Source organism: Talpa occidentalis, unplaced genomic scaffold, assembly GCF_014898055.3.
Source record: "Talpa occidentalis isolate TD23 unplaced genomic scaffold, MPIMG_talOcc4v2.1 talOcc4.6, whole genome shotgun sequence".
Classification (NCBI taxonomy): domain Eukaryota; kingdom Metazoa; phylum Chordata; class Mammalia; order Eulipotyphla; family Talpidae; genus Talpa; species Talpa occidentalis.
The window spans coordinates 35,612,645-35,635,684 of NW_023604972.1; the positions used below are offsets into that span (position 1 = coordinate 35,612,645).

At 33.7% G+C, this 23,040-nt stretch overlaps 1 long non-coding RNA gene across 3 annotated transcripts in view; it reads left to right on the plus strand.

The window, feature by feature from the left end:
• LOC119260928 (uncharacterized) overlaps nt 1-3,735 on the plus strand; it is a 70,158-nt gene extending 66,423 nt beyond the window's left edge. For all 3 annotated transcript variants that reach the window (XR_008549271.1, XR_008549272.1, XR_005128858.2), the window contains one exon: nt 3,487-3,735. This is a non-coding gene — a long non-coding RNA (uncharacterized LOC119260928). The remainder of the gene's footprint in view (nt 1-3,486) is intronic.
• The last annotated feature ends 19,305 nt before the right edge of the window (nt 3,736-23,040 follow it).

Here is a 23,040-nt window from a genome sequence, read left to right on the forward strand (position 1 = left end):
CCGGGGATTGAACCGGCACTGCAGAGGCTATGGGCAGCTTTGCAGCCCAGTGCTCAACTGCTGAGCCACCAGGGGAGGCCCATTTACCCCTTATTTTAGAGAGAAACTTTGACTCTGATTACTATAATAAATTCTTGTAGTCTTTGTTCCCTATGTATCACTTGTGCCCAGAGTTTTAGTAACTTTTAACATATAGTGTCATTGTGTTACTCTAAATAAATTATCTCTTGAGTATGTAAAGTTTTCTGTGGAATTTGGATTTTGTTTCATTGAGTTTAAAGTAACTTTCTTATTGCCGCTGAGAGTAAAGTTTACCTTTAGGACAATGTAGATCAAGGTAATGCCCTGTGCCTGGAATTTTACTTCTAGAAAGGGAAATCTTTGGTAGAAAAATTACAGTTATCCAGGGAATGTATTTACCTAGTTATAACTAACATAACAACAGTTTAAATCTTCCTCCAACAACTAGAAGACCAGTAGAAGTAATGTTTCTTTCTGTGTATTCTTTTTCATAACTAATTTGAAATTAGTATTTAAACATGCACATATTGAGTAGTTAATGTGATGTTTAGGGCAGATGCAAGCCAAGGAAAATGCAAAAATAAATATTCTAGATATGATTCTTGTTAACAAGTTTCTCAAAGTTTCTTGAAATGCACTTAATTTTTTTCAATAATGTGACTTAAAGTTTTAAAAGTCACATCATGATACTTTTTTGCTGAAAGTTTTTGATATTTTTTCTATACCTAGAATGAACTAAAAATCGAAAGTATGGTTCACAATATTCCAATTTACCTCGTCTCTGCTTCTGGTCTTTTCCATCATTTCCTCTTCTCTCACAGTTCAGTTCCCTTACTTGGATCAAAACTTCTTAGGACACATGCCTTCTCATGATATTCTCCTCTATTCAGATGCCCCTTCCTCATCAAGATACTCCCTAACCATAGGATTTAACAAGGTTTTCCCACTCCATAGCCTTAAGTTAGTCTCCATCCCTGTACACTATTTAACATTCCTTATAGCACTTATGACTAGCTGACATATTTATTTACATCAAGAAAAATCCCAATAGAATTAAGTTCAGGGGAAAAGACTGTTAATGTTAATAGCTATATTCACTCACATAGAGTAATCGTGAAAGTGCATGGTGAGTGTTACATGAATGGATGAAGTTCTAGAGAGACCTGAGCAATTCAGCATATGATGCTACAGTCCTCCACAAAAGGGTAGTTTCTGTTCAACCAGAAGGATACAGAAGGCTCAGGAAGTTAATCAAAATGCTTTTGTAGAGCTTTAGTACTCTTTCCCATCTTGCAAGATGGGAAGAGGAGGAACCCTCACTGCAGCCATAACTCCATCCTAGTGAGAGGAATATTCATTTCCGATCTGTTGCGTATTCCAGAAAGGCCAGTTATGGAGTAAATATTCAGCCCCTAAATTCAGGATTGAAAAAAACAAATGAGGTGGTTTTGGCTACAGTCACAAAACCAGCTGGTGGTGACAAAATGGCAGTACTCTAGGAGTTTAACTTTGCAAAATGCCTAGATACTAGCCTACTGAAGGTGGACCTTCAAAGCTGTTGAGCCACGGCAAAAACCCTGCAGTTGGCATGTGAAAAAAAGGCAAACTAGCATTGATTCTGAGATCATTTTGATCATCCTAACAAGGTATCACAGAAGCAAGAGGGTGGTCTTCTTGCAGCAGCTGAGCAGCGGTGCTACTTGTGACTGGACCTCTGTCCCTCAGTTGAGTTTCCTTCCCTAGGGCATACCAGAAATTGTAATCACCACCTCCACCAAAATTGATAGCAGTTGTGAAAATCCCAAAAACAGCTCACTGATGCTTATTTCAACAAGAAAAAGCTGTGTAAATCCTTACACTGAGGAAGGTAAAACCTCGGACACAGAGGGAGACGTAGGAGATGACAGAGCGCGCAAGGTTGCAAGATGTGGACTTGCAAATTCTGCCAAAAATCAAAGCTGTTCATCAACTCCAATGCTACTTGTGCTGTGTTTGCGCTCACCAATGGAATTTACTCTCACAAATTGGTGTTCAAAGTTTCCTACTAAGAATCTAATTAAATAATGATCATTAAAAAAAACTCCCATTTTTAAAATGTTTTACCCAGTCCCATTAAATGAATGCTTATAAAATATAATCTGTCATTTAGATGCAGGAAAATATGCAGAATTTTCCCTCAATTAAGATCTCAATACTGAAAGACCTGAGTTAACATGCTAGTTTTCCTTGAATTTATACATCAGATTCAGTCCTTAGCATTCTTTCCTTGGAAATGAATGTTCCTAAAAACTTGATTCTATAAAAGATTTTGAAAGAAGTTGAAAGTTTACATAAGTAAATCTCATATTATTTGTGCACAATTTTATAGATATTGACGAGGCTGTTTTTTCATGGAAGGATTTCTTAAGATAAAATGTGTGTATAATAGGTACACTTGTAAAATAAAAGTAGCACTTCTGGTTATCTTAAAGTGTGGCTGGGTTTCAAACTTTGCAAATGCTTTTCTTTAGTGTGCCAGAAAGCCAATTGCAAAAAAAAAAAAAAAAAAAAAAAATAGGACTAAATATACACATGTTACGCACTGTATCACTCGTTGTTTAAAAAGCTTAAGCCACATCTGTCTTATTTTAAAGACAGCACTTGCAAATACTAAGAGTGCATTGAGAATGTTTATTATCTACCAATTTTCTTCTTAGCTTGAGAGACAGTGCTCAATATGATAAATTACCTTGCTGGTAGAAAATCCATTCCAGAAAAGCCCTCTGAAGTGAATACCTGTTAAACTAGAAGATCTTCAAAATGAATACATTTTATAATGAGAAAAATAAATTGAAAGGCAAAGTACTGAAATAAAATGTCTGATGCTTGTAGAAAAATCTGAAACCTGGTAGTAAAATGTATCTTTCTTCAACCAGACCTCATTAAAAAAAAAGATATAATAATAGATATAATATGAAATGGCAAATGTGATGCTTAAGATGTTTTTACTGTATATAATTTTGTTATTTATTTCACTTGATTAAAGTACAGCATTGTAGAGTACTTTGAATTAACTTAAAAATTTGATTATGTACATGGAGTTCATGAGAGTATATGATTCATGGATGTGAAATTTCAAGTTGTATCTCTGGGCAAGGTTTAATTTGAATTCTTCCATTTCCCATTCACCCTCTGGTTTCCTCAGAGCATATATTGCTTAAGAACATGCCTCAGTAACACTTCCTTAAAAACACAGACATTCCTGGATGAAAAAAATATGCTGTACATATAACATTTAAACTAGTTGTCTTCTGTGCAAACCTCTCTCATTCCCTTCCTCTCTCACCCCTCCACCTTTACTTCCTCCATTCTTTGCTCCTCTCAGTCTGTCTCTGCTCCTGCCTCCTCATTTCCTCCCAGAGAAATTTTCTTCCTGACAAGTTACCTTTAAAGTGACTCAGTGACTGTTTTCTTATTCCTCTCAAGTCATATGCCGTGGAGTTTGTCAGAAGGAAGACGCTGCTGAACTGCTGTAATAAGAGAAGCTCTCCTAAGTTGAAGTTTGCAACATAAAAGCACTCTAGGAAGAATGAAATGGCAGCTGGGAACAGCACTTTAGGCACTGGAAGCAATATAGCAGCTGTTAGTGGACAGCATTCCTCTTATAGACGTCTATGTGATTTTCTTAGCCAGGGACACATCTGCAGGGCATTATGAATCTGCCAGAAGATTAAAAAATTCATTTACACTTATCGAAATGTCTGAGGGAACTATTTGAAATGTGAGAGTCTTTTGTAGCTTTTACGAGGAGACCTTTTCAGAAGCAAGAAAAGTCGTGTATTGGAAGGGCTAGTTTTAAATTTAAACTTAAAAAAAGTTCTTATTTTAGTTCTGGAATAGTAGAGTGAATTTTAAAAAGTGAAAAAAGTATCATTATTCTCTAAGCTAATAAAATAATTATTAGAATATTATCAGTAGATCAAACATTAGAAGTAATGTTCCAACTCATGCTATCCTTTATATTAATTTCTCTCTCATTTATCCATGTTTATATATATGAATACTTATGTACAACATATGTACACAGCATATGTATTCTAAAATATTCTAAAATAGCACCTATCTGAGACATCTGCTCAAAAGATGACTATTTAAATGATATTTACATAAGGTTTTTATATTTTTCAAAAATATATCTTTTAAAAAATTATGTATTATATTTTTAAGGTCGTATTAGTTTATAACATTGTATAACCTTTAGGCATAATTTTCATGCTTCAAAATCTGTGTGTAGTCTATACTGTGTTCACCATTAGAAGTCTAGTTCTTCCTCACCATACAATTGATTCCCTTTTTGAACTTTCAGTACAGTAAAGTAATATAGGGCAAAATTTTGTACTGTGGTACACACTGGGAAATTTGAGTTGTGAGAATCTCAGGTCCTCCAAAATTATCATAGTAATAGAAGGTCTCTTTAATTTCAGTCAGCATGCTTACCACAGTGCCTAACACAGAGTGGATGTTCATTTTTTTAATCATTAAAGATATTTATTTTGAATGTTAAAAATTTCAGGTGGCATGTGGAATCAAAGTTATAATGTGAAGAATATAATTAATTAACATTAATTATGTAGCATTTTAAAACATAACATTGAAAATAAATTCAAATGACATGACTTTTTACAACATATCAAAGAATTGATCGTGTTCTTGGGGTAATATAGATAAGCAGTCAAGAGATTATTGAGATATATATATATGATATATATATGACTAAGAATGGGCAAGCACCTCTCCCAATGAAAAGTCATGATCCTTTGCTCAGCTGTTAGATGTGAACAAATTCTCAGATTCATAAATCATGAACTGAACTGCCATGACCTCACTACTCCTCTCCAATAAGACTTTTGGTGATTCATTTGAATAACCATACCCTGGGAAAAGGAAACACTATATCTTTAGAGGATGCTTATATCCAAGATCTGAGTTGACACATATTTAGGATACAAAGTTTTGCCATAGTCCCCAGTTACATGAGATATATATGTGATGTGGTAATAAAATGAGCTCAGATACATTTCACAGTAGGCCCACTGGACACTCTGGCCCTCTTATGTTATTTCTTTGGTATCTAATGGATATACTTAACTGTTGGTATAACCCTCCAACTTCTTCCTTGATCTTTAGAATAAGAGCTAGAAGGAAAGGAGGAAGCTTTTAAAACTTATGCTCTCCTCAATGTGTAAATCAAAAAACAATGGCCAATCACTAACTGGTATGGAGATAGGGTAAACTCTGTAGAGTAGGTTCCCCATGGAATTAGACATTAGTCTCTAGGTGAGGTTGAATTTGCAATATGCCTTTTTCCCTCATTCTATCTACTTGTCTTGAGAACAATCTCCTGATAAGTCATTTGAACATTAATTGCCCACTTAGGTTCTACTTAGGAACTAAATCTACCATATTTGAAATATTAACTTCTACTCTGCCTTTCATTTTCTGTCCTCTCATCCATTTTATTTTTTACATAACTCAAAATAACTTCACATTATATTTCTAAATCATTATTTTCAAAATTTTAAAGCAACCACCCTAATCAGATTCTAAGCTATTCTGCATTTCAGATATTTTGCATTGTTCATTTCTTCATCCAGCTAGAAAAGGACTTAAACAATAGCAGAAATTAAAAAGAGTTGTCAAATAAACAATCATAGGGAGAAGTAAATGAATTTGAAAAAGCAAATTTTTATTTTGATGTATTCCTAAAAATCTTAGTTCTCAATATTACACATGCTTTTTTCTATTACTACTTTTAATGTAGATTCAAATAGAATCAAGAAAATATTTTAAATTGAGTTAAATAAGCTCATAAGAAGGAATTTAGGAGTACAAATGAATGCAAGTTTAATCTAGAGTTATACTTTGATACTTTTTTCCACAATTTCCAAATGAGTTCTTTTCATTTTATGTTGATAAACCTATGTCTTGAGTATTCTGGCCTTACCTGCTATGATTTACTTATACTTTGAAACATAGCATATTCTGAATTGCTCCCTACTGGTTAACAATCATTTTATAAATGGAACAGTATAATTTTTAACTATCCCAAGATGCCATCAATATAAAGAATTATAACTTTTTGCACATTTAAGCTCCTGAATCTCAATGTAAGGTGGTAGATATATTTTATTATACCTAGCAAGATTTAAAACCCACATAATTTTTAGAATTGAGTAGATTTTTGAAATCATAGAAGTCTTTATAGAAATATTAACTTATATAAAGATTTCCTTTTTTCACTTAAACTAATAGAATTGTTAACTACATGTTTTATAGTAGCCTTTAAATTATAATGAGATAACTTAAAAATAGAGTACATTAAACTAAGAAGCTGACATGTAATGAGAGAAGGTAGACATTTTGAGTTTATCTGAAGCTGCCATGTGCGTTATTTAGAGTCATGAGATTTAAAACCTTGAACCATTATTATTGGACTTGAGTTGATGGGAATAGGAAAGCCACAACAATGAGAAAATAGTGCTTTTAAAGATATCATCAAAAAATTAAGTGTAATAGAGTAGGCATTAAGAAAACTGATCTGTAATCCCAATTTTGCTATTTTTTTAAAGATTTATTTATTTATTTATACAAGCACTGGGTACAGTAAGAAGCACGGGAGGGTGAGAGAATTCACCGGAGCCAGAGCGGGCAGCAGAACAGGCAGACTGACGAAGCACACTGCTGAGGGGAGCAGCAGACGCGGCAGGAGAGGTCTGCTGCGCCATGTGGGACCCTTACCGGTGGCCAGGATCGAACCAGCACTGCGGAGGCTGTGGGCAGCTTTGCAGCCCAGCGCTCAACCACTGCGCCACCAGGGAGGCCCCCAATTTTTCTATTATATAGCTATGTGATTTAGGATATTAGTAATGTTATATAAAAATAATTCTATTTTATTAATATTAAGTGAATGAAAGTGTATATTTCTATGGTTCTTTTAGAGGACCTTACATTTCTCTTTAATCCCATACGTAAGCCCAACTGAGTCATAAAGTTGCGGTTGCTCTCATGGTCGTGATCATCAAATCAGTGCCTGGAAACTGTACATGCTTTACTTTTAAGTAACAGTCCATGGGTGAAATTAAGAGTTCTGGAAGAATGTTTCCTGAATGTTTGTATCCAACTGAATGTTTGTATCCAACCAAATTCATATGATAAATCCTAATGAACATTTTGATGGTATTTTGAGGAGACCTTTGGGAGCTGATTAGGTAATGGGAGTGGAGCCATCATGTCTTCATAAATAGGACTGCAGTCCATATGGAAGAAAATCCAGAGAGCCTTCTTACCCTTTCTGCCATGTGAGGTTACAGCTACAGGAGTTATTAATGAACCAGAAAGTGGACTTTCAATAGACACTGAATCTTTGACCTTGAACATTTTGGTCTCCAGAACCATGAGAAACAAATTTCTCTTGTTTATTAGCTGCTAGTCTCTGTATTTGTTATAGCCACCCAGGTACACTAATAGATGAGTTACTTCCACATTAGAAGATAATATAATTGTGGGCTGAGTTTTAGACATGACAAAATAGGAAATAAGAGTAAACTGTAGTGAAAGATGAAGCTTTGTGTTCTAACCCTTCAATTCCTGAGTGTTAGTGTTTAAATTTGGGATAATAAAACTGCCAGATAAATTTGGGTATCTGAGAGTTTAAAGGAGCCATTCTCTGGAAATTTGTCTATAAAGACTGGAAAACTATAGCCTTGCAGGCATTCCATGTGTCATTATGGCATGAGAACACCAGAAGATAGATTGTTCTCAGAGTTGGATATAGGATAATTGCACAGTCTAGTTTGCCCAAGACAGTTCTGATTTACATCTGCTTTTCAATAGCATTTGTCTCCAACAACATGTCCTAGTTTCAGATGATAAATTAGATGATTGCTCTAGTTGCAAGTGGCAAATAGGGTTTGAGCTAGCCCAACCAACTTTCCCATAGTATTAAATTGAGGTAAGAATATAGCTGCATTTTTCTGTGTTCCAGTCAATTTGAGACTCAGCAGTTGAAAGAGGCATACATATGAAGATTGTATGTAATTTGGGGCACTTAGAAGATTTTACATAGCAGTACATACAAATGAGAGCATAGTAAAAAATTGACCAAGTGACAATTTGTTAAATGACCTCTCCCTACTGCTATCATATTGACACTGTCAAATCCCTGGGTAAAAGGAGTCATAGAAGGTCCTAAACTGACTGACTATAACCTGAAATGGCTACTTCTCTGAGATTGGATAAGATTAAGTTTTTGGCAGAAACTTGAAATAAAAGTTTGAAACTAAGTTCAAACCAAGTTCAGTTATAGTTAAAAAGAGAAAAAAGACATACAGAGATTGAGAAATGTGTACTCACTCCCAAGTGTTTTTCAAACTGTTCTCTGAGGAATCCCACAGGTCCTCAGACACTAGAACCCTGGAAGGGTCACTGGGGTGAGGAATTTGAGCTCACCACCCTGCATCAATCAGTTGAATATCTTCCTACTTGTTAAAAGTGTTTTAGATGAAAAGATTTAGCTACTAAAATAATAATGTTAGACTCACCTTTGTTCCTCTGTTTTTCTCAGTTCATTTCTAACAAATCCTACTGCTTTTATTTTTGAAAGTGTTATTTCCAAGTAGTCCCACTTTTTTAATCATCATGTCTGAAGCCATAATCATTTCTCACCTGTGTTGTTGCAATAACCTCCCAACTGGCTCCCTTTTCTACCCTTGTTAACCTAAAGTCTACTCTCAACAGAACAGCTGGAAAAATCCTTTTGAAAAGATAAGTAAAATCAGGTCACATCTGTGCTTTTGACGTTCCAATGGTAACCCATATCACTTGAGTCCTACATGACCTTCCCCAGATGGTAACTATCTCTCTGATCATATCCCCTTCCAAACTTCTGTTGCTATATCTGTTTGAGCTATTTCCTGAGTACTTTAGTATGTGCACAACTATGCTAATTATGTTTCTACTTCAGCTTTTGCATTTCTTTTTCACTCTGACTAGCCCATCCTTCTTCCAGAATAAACACTAAAATTAATTTAAATAGGCACTAGACCCAATGACTTCTATGAGAATTTTAGGATTTTGGTTGTATGATTATAAGAAATCCTTGCATTGAAATAACTGCAACTGAATCAAATTCCTTCTCAAAACATTGTAAAGGAGATGGACTCTGTCTGTATTAGTGCTACAGTATCAACTTTCATAATGTCTCTTTGTCTCTGGAAGGGGGTTTTTGACCACCGATCTCACATGCAAAGAAATTACAAATAGTGTACATTCAATGAGCAATATTTGTAAGAAAAGATCACCACTGGTATCTTAAATCATGTAGGAAAGAATTAAATAATTGAATTTGTTATTGACAATTATAAACTATGATTTTCATCATAATAAATCCTTAAATTAATTATAACAAATCATGCCCACACTTTTCACTTCATTTAGATATTATGTATAACAATTTAGATATTATATGTAACAATTAGTTTAGCTCATGCCCCAAAATTAACACCCCAAAATGTTAAGCAACCACACATTATTCTTTGAAATAGATACTTGGATACAAATATGTCGAGACACAGAGCTAACATTTTAAGGACCTAGTTAATTCATGCTTTGTCATGTAGTGGGCAGCCACTAACATGGCCCCCTATGATCCTCACCTCCTGGTGTTCATATCCTTAGTAATTCTGTACCTGTGACTGTGAAATGGACTTAAATTGACTTGCTTCTGGTGAATAGACTGTAAGGGGAAGCAAGGGCAGCCTTTCCAACTTCAGGTTATAAAAATTCCATGGGTTCTGTCTTGGATGCTCTCCCTCACTCTATTACATTGCTTATTCTGGGGGAATTCAACGTTCATGCCCTAAAGCAGTCATTTAGAGGATACCTCATGTCTGAGCTTGGAAGCAGATCTCCTGAACCTTGTCAAAGCCGTGTGAGTATGGGCATTGATCTTATGAAGACTAAGAGCCATGTGAGAGGACTCAGAAGCTGTCCTCCCCAGTTGACCCTTGAGATGACAGCAGCTCTCACTGATATTTTGATATCAGCCTTGGAAAAGGCACTCAGGCATAAAAACCTAGTTAAGCTACTCTCAAGTCTCCACTCCTTAAAAACTATGCTCACTCATAGCAGGAATTTAGAAAACTTAAATAAGAGACCAGGAAAAAGGCAAATCAATACAAAGTGAAAATCAAAATCAACAAGCAACTATAAACCAGAGACACACTGGGGGGTTGGGGGGAGGGAGCATTGGGGAAAGGAAGGACTAGAGTCAAAATAAGGGGGGAAGTGCAATTGTATGGGGAATATAACCAAAATGAAAATGCATACATTGTGCAAAGATGAAAAAAGATGTAAGAATTATATAAAATAAAATATTTAAAAAAATAAAATAAATAAAATATTTATCTTATTAAAAAAAACAAAAACTAAAGGTTAATACTCATGTAAGTTAGGTACTAGTAAACTAAGAGTTAATAAATGCTTGTTATATCTATCAAATGATGTCATAGGAATATGATACCTAGGTATTTGTTATTTAAAGACAATATTATTTCATTACAATAATTTTTTATTCAGTCATTTGTAGCTATAATCATACTAGATTATAAGAAATTTCATAGTACCCAGAGGGTAAGAATAGTGAACTTGAGAAGAAATATAAATTTGTATACTGTGATAAAGCAGCTAAATGGCAAATTTGGCACATAATTTTAGTGTATGTTAGTTTTGTCTAAAACACTAGTGTTTTAAAAAGTTTCCTAAATAAGTTCCCCAACTACAATCTGAGTGATAAAATTAAGACAAACAAGCAGAATGACTGTTCTAGCCCTCTTGCATAAGAACGGTCACCTAGAGGATATTTAGTTGTGTTCAGATCCGGGCTGCCTCAAAAGGACAGCAGTAGACAGGATGGTCAGAAAGCAGCAGCCTTGATCTTCATGACTCCTGTCTTTACATTCCAAGCTTACACCATTGCCCTTTGAAATAACACATTTTGATCCTTCTGGCCCATCCATGTTGCTAGAGTTTTAATTGGTCAAAGTCCATTGATCCATCACTCATGGCCTCGCTATAATATAGCTCTGATACCAGGAACCTGTAGCATCACTGATCCTTTTATTTGTATAAAAGGAGAAATCTTTCAACATTATTTATAAAACTGGCACCTCCATGACTCAAAGCAGCAACCTGCAGCCTCAGTTTTCTTCCAATCTTTTACAGGCTTTTTGTGCATATAGGAGCTTCAGTATTTTTATCTCTACCACTTTCTCACAACTAAACTTCAATGTGCATTTATATATAGAGATACAAGCAGACAAATATATGATAATATACACATAAATGCAAAGATAATTTTTCCCCAGTTAGAAGTAGTTATTTAAGTTAATACAATAAGAAAAAATAACTATTTTTTTACTAGTGACAGATAACATTTTAAAAAAGTATATATATATATAAAGTATTTTAACTGTAGACTAAAACTGATCAATGTGCTTTTTTCCTGTTAAAATATGCAATAGAAAATTTTCTATTCATATACCAATGCATTTAAATAAACAACACACACATGCACACACACAAATACACTTTTCTCTTTAAAGAACATTTAGCAATAGCATGCTGTTATTTGTTCAGGTATTTTAATAAATCATATTTAGAGTTTTCTGATCATAGACCCCAAATGCATTTTTAGTTAGGTGTTGGCATATACTAAAAATTCTCAGATTGTATGTGGTTGAAAAATGTGGGGTTAAATAAAGTGAAATCAATTCTATCACTTCAGGAGATATTTATACATATGGATATACAATGGGAGCTATGGAGTACAGCATTCCTCAAAAAAGTGGAAAATAATATTTTTTGATAATGAAACATATTTTGGGAAATGTAAAGAAGGAAGAATGAAGGAGTAAAAAAGAAGAAAAGAAGTATAGAAAAGAACAAAGAAAGATGGTAGAAAAATTGGGGGATATATATTACTTTTCCAGTGGGCTAACAGAAATTTTAAAATTCATAATTCACTGGTTAGAATATAACTCATATACCATTGTGCTTTTAAATAGATTATATTTACCACATACTTATAAGTTGGTCTAGAGACAGATTGATGAGAGAGAGGAAGAGAGGAGAGAGAGATTGAGAGAATGTTGGAGGAAGCATTTAGAAGAATCAGCAAACCACTTTAGAGGAGATAAATAGTGCGAGGATAAGCATCTATTAACTATCCAATTATCCATGACTGGAGATTGGGTTTGGGTCCAGAGCCTCAATGAGCATCTATTCATTGGCAACAGCTAGGTGGAAACAGGTGATGAGAACACATGCCACACTTCCACTACTTAGTCATTTTACTTATGCCCTTTCAAATAACAGCATCATTTTTGTCTTTGTCATTGTGTGATAACATAATATTAACCAATACCCTTGAATCATATGTAGTGTTCTATAGCAACATTACCTCCAAAAAACAATACAATTAAGAAAAATAAATAAAAATTTGAAGGCATTTTCATTTGGAAAATCCTTTAAGTCATCTCAATAAACTTAAAATTTAAATAGTCCTCATGCATCTAGGAAATAAAATAGAGATATTATTAACCAAATCTCTAACCTCCAAGACATAGGAGGGCTAGAAAAGAGAAAGGACTATAAGTGTTGAGTGATGATAAAAAATGTTGAATATTAAGTCAAGTTAGGGTAAGTGATTATCAGGCTTTTCTGCCCTCCTGCCATTGGCATTGATGACGGATCCCTGTGGTCCTATGGGCATGCCTGATGGTGGACACCTGGAGTAGGGTGTGGACATGCATAGGTGGGTACACCTGGGCAGAGACGAAGCTTTTAAGTGTGGCACCACGGAAACAGAACAAGCAGAAGAGAGAACAGAATGAGAGAAAGAGGAGCAGAACCAGCAGAAGAGAGCAGAGGGAGCACCCGAGATCCCAGGAAGAATGAAGACTTGCTGGGGAGAGGAGGCCTGCCTGCCTCCTGCCCCCCTCCCCAACCCGGCCCCCTGCATGCTGCGTACCTGGTAAAAACTCAATAAAAAGCCAGAAAAGCTACCGAGGGCTCCAGGACCTCTCCTTTACCTAGCTGCTCGGATCATAGAGACCCTGCTCTTTTCCCTTCCTGCCTCTACACAGGTAGTTCTTAATTACAATTGTGACTAACACAATATTTACCAATTGATATTTTATTATGCTATACATCTTACAACCATTTCCCTGCATAAATATTAAAATGCACTATTAACTATGTGCTGAAAAAGCTTTCCAATCAGAAGTTAAACAGTAATCCTGTTATTAGAAAAAAGCAAAAACAAACTAACCAATGACTTAATTTGTTCTCCCTTCTTTCAGGTATGCACTTTTAGATTTATAATTGCCCAACTCTTTCTCATGAATTAGGACTCAATGCACACATTCCTTCCTTTGAGAGTCTTTTCCTAATCACTAATCCCTCAACATACAATACTGTCCCCTCATCATCTATATCATCTCAACACATTTCAACATCTGTAAGTCCTCTTTGACTGAATTTTTTTTTTATTTCATAACATGTTGGTTATCTCCTCCTAATAAGTAATCCCCATGTGGACAAGGTTTGAACTCTATAGCCTTAGTATTCAAAGGAAAGAAAAATATTTCGAAAGATTCCATAAAGGTAATTTCTCTGTTCACATAAAGTTATAATTTAATTAGAGTGGTTTGAAGACAGTAGAGTGTAGAAAAGAGACTGACCAGTAAAATGTACTTTGTGGACAGTCTTGGTTCCAGTATGATAGAAATTGATGATTTAAAACAATTGGGGAAGACTTCATAGAAGATGTGAGCTTTAAAATCTCCTCTGAAGAAAGGCAGAGAGAGGAAAGGGCATTTCTAGAAAAGAAAACAGTGTACACACAGACATTTGGGTAAAAATTAGTCTTAAATGCTACTAAATGCTTTATTCATACCACCTGCTTCTAATTTCTTTCATTCAAGAGTGTCATTTGAAATTGTCTTCCTGAATATTCTACAAACATGAAGCCATATATTTAGCACCTCGACATCCTGAAGAAAAGAGATGTAAAGGCATCACTGTCTTTGTGCTCAAGTGTGACACTCAATAAGCCCGTATTCAGTGAAGTGCTGTCTTTCTGACAAGATAGATGAGGCAGCAATATCGTGAGCAGCAATTGTAGACTGTGTGGGTTGTGACTTTCACAGCAGGCATTTGTCAGGTTGTGGATTTTGTTTGGGAAACCTTAAGCACATTTTCATGAGGATGTCTACATGGGTTGGCATAAGTTTCTCACTTTGACTTAGGCCAGCAGATACACATCGCCTCCACTCACCTTTTGATTTAAAAGCCAACTGTCAATTTATCATTCTTTCCATCTGATAAAAAAAACTCTAAGAGTCACTTTATTCCACAGGATATTTAGTTACGGGAGGAAAGCATCTGCGTATGGTAATTTTGGAGAAGAGGATGTGGCACAGCCAAATTTTACTTGAGACTACTTTTGTCACTGCCTTGTGTATTTGTGACATTGTGTGGAGGTGTGTGTATGCCTTTTCCTTTTCTTTCATGCTATATTGACAGGAACCTGTGCTTTTCTTGATGATACAATGTTGAAATAGAAAGCAATCCATTTGAAAATGCTATTTTAAAGAAAAATTGACTGACAGAAATAGAAACCACTAGTAGGAAAGATAAAGGTAATAGAGATATGTGGGTGACAAGAAAGTTTTGATTACAACATAGCAAGGAGGTATCCATTTCTTGATTTCTATTAAGGCTATCTCTACAACCATAGAGCTAACCTACAGTTCTAAAGGCACCATTTATATTCAGAATATATGATCTTACCCTTGAAATTTCCTATAGTCATTAATAATTTTTTTATGGCCATTAGTGACTTTCTTAAATCTCCTATGAAACACTGCTATAAAGTATGATGATATACTAAATATTGGATTGTTATTCAAAATGCTTTCCCAAAGTGTATATAATATCACATTTGTGCCATATTTGTATAAATGTTTCATGTAGACACTAAATATAGCTGTCACCCAATATAAAAGATTATTTTCTATTATGTGGGTGAAATGACTTATTAGAAAAATAGGAATAAAACCATTTCAGCAATATTTTAAACTTATTAGAGATACTCAGTTTTAAAAGGGTTATTATGTAAAAAGGTAACTTAGGCAATGATATTTTGCATTTGCATTAATTGTAAATGATAAAGCAAGTTAAAACCAAATTAATGCTTAGTTGAATAAGTCCGTCATTCTGAAATATTTCATTGCATTCAAAATATAATACAGTATGTTTGCCTATTGGGTATTGAAAGGAGTTTATCTCTTCTGCCAATTTTTTTTTTGCTTTATTTTTTTCATTTGATGAGTTCTTTGTAGATCTTAGGTATTAGCCTCTTGTTTGGTATGCAGATATTTTCTCCCAAGTAGTAGGGAAACTTTGTTTTAGTAATAGTTTATTTTGCTATGTAGAACTTTTTACTTTGTTATTATCCCATTTATTTAGTTATTTTTTGGTTTATTTGCTGCTGGAGTCCAGACACCAAAGTTGTTCCTGAAGCCAGTGCTGAGGAGTACTCTGTCTTTGTTTTCTTTTATGTATTTTATGGTTTCAGGTCTTACATCCAAATCTTAATCCATTTTGGTTTAATTTTTGTGCATGGTGTGTGTTAGTGGTTTAGTTTCTTTTATTATTTTTTTTTTTTGAGTGTGGGTGTCCAGTTTTCCTACCAGTTAACACGATGGAAATATACATTAAAACCACAATGAGATACCACTCATGTACATGAGAATGGCCCATACCAAAAAGACCAGAAACAAGAAGTGTTGGTGAGGGTATAAAGCAACCCTTGTACACTGTTGGTGGGAATGTGGACTGGTTCAGCCCCAATGGAAACAACATGGAAATTTTTCAAAATATTAAAATTAGATCTACTATATTATCCAGAAATTCCAGTTATTGTTATCTGTATGAATAATGCAAAGCACTAATTCAAAAAAATATATTCTTATGTTCATTGTAGTACAAAGGGCCAACACACTTCTGTCTTAGACGTACATATTATTACTCCATGAACTAATAACACAAGAAGACATTATCATACAAGACTTTGTGGGTAAGCATAGAATAGAGAATTGTCATTCTGTTGTTTACTAGGATTTGCCTGGTGATATGGCCAGTGTGTAATTTGTCCCAATCATGTATGCTTATCTTGATTGTTTCATTTTATAGGATAATTGCTTTAGCATTGAATGTAAGAAAAAAATCTGACCTGAAATATGAGATGCAGTAAGTTGAGCATTTTTGAAAAAGGATGCATGTCATGTGGAGATTTTTTTTTTAAGATTTATTTATTTATTTATACGAGCACTGGGTACAGTCAGAAGCGCCGAAGCGTGAGACCCTCCCAGGGGGCCGGGGATCGAACCGGCACTGCAGAGGCTGCGCCACCAGGGAGGTCTCTAGAGATAGTTTTGAATGAGCATTTGAAGGTGGCTGGAAATGTGGCAACTATCTACACCCATATGCAGAACGAATCTTCAGATAAGGCCAACATATTAAATGAAAGTTAAGCGGTAAAATTAAGTATACAAATCATCAGAATCCAATTCTGTTGTTCTCCACATAGCAGATAACATTCCTGAGCTTACATTTTATGTCTCTTTTTGCCTTCTTTCCTTGGCAAGTAATGTGAAGGAATAGGTTTGAGCAGAAGACCACAATACTCGGGTTCTTACACAGTTTTTCTCAATTTTCAACTCAGCTGAGGAGAATGATATCAGTTATTTAAATTCAGGAATAAGCATTGTTCCTTTTTTCCTAACCCCAAGTATCAAATTGTTTTAATATTGGAAATTACAATGAAGTATTCTTTTTCTCTGAATTCCTTATAAGGGGCAGGGAAAGAGCATCCAATAGAATTGAAAATAAACCAGATTTTGATGTAAAAATTCTAACTCTTGAAAATAGTCCATGCACCATATAACTATATATGAAATTAGCCATTATGCTTTCTTATTTGTAGCCTTTTAATCTACACAACTTTATTTCAAACTATACTTTCTTATTATTTTTAGTCTTTCTCTAAACAAACTCTACCTTCATACAATAGTTGGTTTGTTTTTTGTAATGTATGTTAATTCTTATAAATTTTACTATACTTCCTTATTTTTAATAAAATTATTTTTACACTTATATTATGGTAGCTGATTGAGAGTTTCAATATCTGATTTTTTTTTTCATACCATCACTCACTCTTAGTGGACTTATCTGACTGATTTTTTTTCTGGTTTTATACTTCAATATTTCTCTTATTGATAACTGCAGAAGCACTTACATGTAAAAATAATTTTACCATTACAGCCATGCTAGGTGCATTGTTCTGTAGTGAATAATTCTCTTTCATAATCATAAAAGTGCCTCCAAAGATAGTTTTGTACTATTTCTTTTGAATGGTTTTTTGAAACATAATATTTTCATGACCACATATAATTTCCTGAAGTCTTTCATAAAAGGCTAAATGCTAGCTAGCTTTTATCTCACTTACTGATACAATTTTTCACATTTATATCACAGGTTTTAATTTTCTTTCAGCAATTTTATTTTTAAACTTCAAACAGTAGAATTCTATGAAGCCTCCAAACCATTGATCTGACTATTATAAGTAACACATCATTCGTCGGCATGATCCCCAGTGTTACTTTCCTTCACATTGGTTGCAGTTTCAAATGGAAGAAGGGTCAAAATGAGATCATTGCAATCACTTTGAGTATGAATGAGCAGTTACTTCTGCAAGCCAGAGCCAAAGCTTGGTATTTGAGTATGGCAATAAATGCAGGGACATGTTAATTCCAAAGACCCACCAGACTATGAGCCAAAATATGTTAAATTTTAGGGATCTGTACATAGGGCAGATAATAATGAAAAAGGCTGAAAGACAGGTTCTAGATCTTGAAACTGAGTTCTATATCCAAAAACTATAACCATTATTATTTAACATGTTCTGTAAGTTCTAGTCAATATAATAATAATATTATATCCAATAAGTGGTAAAAGTATCAGAAGAAGAAAATGAAATCTTTAATTACAAATGATATGGGTATAAATTTGTGTGAAATTGCATCTCAACTAAGAGCCCTGAGAAACAATTATTTATATAAAATGGTAATGTAGTCTTCTTTTTTTATTTCTGCCCATAAAAGAACATGAGCAGTAGCAAGTTCAGTGCTGGAATGAGTTCCCTGATGTCTTCAGAAAATGTGTATCCTCTTAGTATTTTCTCCATTTTTATTAGGGTGTGATTGTTGTTCATGTTTTCAAGAAAGTTGCTGGGTCCCAAATAGCAATATCTACTCTAGACTAGAAGGATCAGGACAAAGGGGTAAGGAAAATAAAAAGATCATGAGTGCCTTTCCTGCTATTTAAATGTTTCTCTTAGAAATTTCATCTAGGAATTTCCATTTTTACAGACTATGTCCCATGACCATCTTTACTCTCCAAGTGAACCTAAAAGACAATTTTTAAAGCTGCTTTGACACATAAAATACAACTAGGAATATGGTAGTATAGGAGACAGGGAAGACCATTGGGTAGGATAATCTCTGCCACGATTAAATATTAGAAAACCAAAGAGAATCAACTGACAACTCATGGAAATAACATGTGATGTGTTCATTACAAAATCCAGATACATTCTTATGTACCAGCTATATTCAATGTGAAATGTGGAAACACTAACAAAAACAATGAAAATATACATGTTTTAGAAATTACTCTAAAAAGAAATACATGATGCATCTCTATTGAGAGATGTAAGGTACAATTTTAATAGTTGAAATATAGGCCAGATTCTGTTTTTTTTTAAAGATTTATTTTTTATTTATATAATAGCTGGGGTACAGGCCAGAGGCTCAGGAAGGGTGAGAGGATTCACCAGAGACAGAGTAAGGAACAGAACAGTCAGATGAACTGAAAGCACTGCTGAGAGGAGCAGTGGGTGAGACAGGAGAGGTCTGCTAGGCCATGTGGGAATCTCCCTGGCTGGCCAGGAATTGAACCCGTGCTGCAGAGGCTGCAGACAGCTTCACAGTGCTGGACTCAACCCGCTGCGCCACTGGGGAGGTCCATATAGGCCATATTCTTGATAAAAAAAGAACCCACTTGTAGTTCAGACACATATAAAATGAAAGTGACCAAATGATTATATTGCTGTGACTAAAGCCTGGTCACTTGACAATGGTGTAAAAAGTTATAGAAATTAATTGGGATGTATTTTATTTACAGTACAATATAACTAAGCATTGGGATTGTAGAGAAACCATAATTTTCATTTACATAATTTACCTAACACTGATGTTTTTATGCTATTTTGATGTTTTCTCAAGATGAATACATTAATAACATATACATAATTTCATCAATATAAGATATATTAAATCATAAATTGTAAATCCTGCTAGAGCCCTCCAGTAGTATTTGTCCTGATGTACATATAAAATATAAGGTATACATACATATTTATACAGGTTATATCTTTTCAGATTTGGTTACTATATTCTTCCAAATAAGGTATTTCAGCTTATTATACTGTATTGCTTTGTTAACTTCCAAGAGATTTCAGCAGTTCTCATGTTTCTATTTATTCTTAAATTGTCCAAGTGAATATATTTTAACAACCACAAAAATTCAGTTAGCTACTTGAAAACAGTTACAATTTGGGAAAGAAAACCATTTTTAAATCACATTGAATATGCATGAATCTTTAAAAGGTCTGACCTTACTTAAACTAATGTTGCCATAAGAGAACAATTGATCTTCAGGGGGATCAATTATGATAAAAATCACTAACTCCAAAAAGGAAGTCTTATCTTTAGAAGTAAAAATGAAACAATTTCTCTGAATTATAATAATCTATATGCCATTAGAAAGATGAAATACCTTTACCACAGAGAAGATACAGAAATATATATGAGAGAATTGATTAGGTGATAATTAGTTTCTTGCTCTTTAACTTTACTGTTATTATTCATAGAATAAATAGACCTTATATGCCAGAGCTAGAACTTTTTCTAAAATCTATGAACCATTTTAAAAGAATAAATGCCTTTATTTATAGAGAGCAATTTTAATAAAACTTTTCTTAACTCAAACACATAGTTGATTCATTTTGGTTGAAGTTAATTCAAGATATAAATTGATCATAATATGGATATATTACCTTTGAATTATTAGGGAATGAAATACAATTTTTTTTCAGCTAAGGGAAATACTGATATAAACTGCTTATGATTTATCTCTATAATCTCAAAATCAGTGGCAAAAATTCTGATTGACCTTGTAATCTTACTTGTTGGCAGTGGAGCATATCTGCACAAGTCAATATATTTATATGAACATTAAAAGTCATTTTGACCTACTGAGACATTTGTAATCAAATATACAAAATTAAGAAAACAGATCCTCACTCAAGTCTTTGTTCATGTACTACACAATATTTAAGTAACAATCGAATGGTTAAAGTCTGACTTTTTAGCTTCAATAAATTTTACACAAACATTTTAAATTTAAAAGATTAATAGACTTTTTTTATCCTTTTAAAAAGAACACCTTGTTCATAATAAAATGCTTTCCTTTTTCTCTAAGGAATGATATTGGTGTATACAATTGCTTATTTCTGTAATTCAAGGACTAGCAGAGTCATGGAAAATGAATTTGAAACAGTTAAATGAAAGTCATTTCTGAGTTTCTAGAATGAGAAGACTATGAGAAAAGATAATTTTAATGGGTTTGTAAAAGAAATGTTATGATGTCCTGATTCTGGCAAATGTCTGGATGTGATTTCTGCTTGGACCTTGTATTCATTTGCTAGACTTGCCATAAGAGAGTACCACTGACTGCATGTTTTAAACAACACAAACCCATTGTCTTACAATTCTGGAGGCTTGGTGTTCAAGATTAATTTGTCAGTGTTGATTTTTTTTCTGAGGCCACTCACCTTGCTTGTAAATAGTCATCTACCCTTTGTATTTTCACATGGACTTTTCTCTTTTTCTGAGTCCTGATAGCCTCTTCTTAGAGGAACACTAGTTAAAATACACTATGTTCCACCCAATAACCTCATCTAACTTTAATTATTTCAAAGCTCTAGAAACCAATATAGTCACATTCTGCGTTTTTGGGGGTTAGGAGTCAACATAGGAAGATGCGGATACATAATTCAACCCAAAACAAGTCTTAAAGAAAGAGTTGAATCTTTCTGCAAAAGGAATCATCATCACAATAGGAAAAATTATGGAAAAAAAATATACTTTGAAATGAATACATTAATTTACCATTAATTTACATTAAAAAGTATTTGATTGTTCCCAGTCAATTTGTACCAATAACACATACGACATAAGATAACACTAACATATAAAAGCAGGAGCGATGATAAATGGGAGTTCATGTGTGCACACTCACTCTTGAATAAGTGTTGTAAAAAAGAAAATGAACCCTCTTTTTACTTTGCAGTGAAAGTGTAAATCCTCTTGGATCTCTTATAGTTATCAAAAAGAGGCACTAAGATAGGTTTTTTGAAAAACGAAGTGGTATAACATGAACTTTTGAAAAGTAGGACATATAATACATACTATATTCTAGAAAATAATAAGCAACAATTACTTCATTTCAAGACTTTTGATATTTGCTGAATTATGAACTCAACATGAGAATTACAGTTAAAGAAAACAGTAAGTAAGCAAAATATGTGTAAACAATTTATAAAATATCTATTGGGGTAAGAGTATGTAAACTGCTCTTGGATACTGTGAATATAAGGGTTTTTCATGATTAGAGATTTAATAGCTTTTAAAAATGGAAAATCATGTTAATATAGAAAGAGAAACTTATGGAAAAATGTATAGTGTTCTTCTCTCTGTGTTATCAGATGTTTTCCAAAAATAAAATAACAACCAGAACAGTAAAACACGTTTACCAAACCTCAGCATGCCCTTTGAGATATTGATGTAGAGAAAATGATAAACAGATAAAGTAGAAACATACTAAAAGATAAGGCCTAGAAAGGGAAGTGGACAAAAATAAACAGTATTTTTGAAATATTGCATGCCACTGTCACTTTTCCCTTTTTGAAAATTTTTGTGTCCTGAGAACCTCTTATAGTTCATCACATTTTTGTGATGATGGCAGCAGAACAGCAATTGGGTGATCACATTTTGACAGACTTCAGTAACACACAAATAGCATTAACACAAGACCCTGGCAGCCAACTGTGATGTACCAGACAACACCAATCAATCACAATTTGAGTTTCTTTTATTTTGACAAAGCTTCCTAATACAAGTCATCAAAAGTAATTTAAAACTTGATAGTCTTGTTGCCTTATTTTTTAATGGAACAGGTACATACTTCAGCTATTTTCTCCTTTATTAAAAAACTGACAAAGGATCATAAGGTGCAACTACCTCAAATATTTCAGGCTCAGTGTAAAACATGAACATGTATGACAATAAATGCATCAATGATGAAATGTCTTGAAAAGAAATATACATGAAACTGTCAGAAGACAAAAAGTCAAAAAACAAAACAAAATAGAAAACATCAAGGAGCAGGATTAAAGTTAGAAAATTTATTTTGTTCAGAAGGAAGTATTTACTTTAAAGAAGCCTGGTGTTAGTAGTCAAGAAATCCAATTCCCAGTTTTTCTTTGTGAACTAATTTGTGGGTAAAGTACATTGCCCACACTTTATACATTTAATACTTAAATTTATACATTTAGAAAGTAGGAAGGAACTTCATGTTTCCATGGTTCTGCTTATAATCTTCCAACATTTGTTGAACTTTTTGTAATGTATATTTGTTAAAAAGAAGACAAGAAAATACAAATACTTGCTTAATTTTATTTGTATTGAGATATAGCTGATAAATAACATTTGATTAATTTCAGTGATATAATGACTT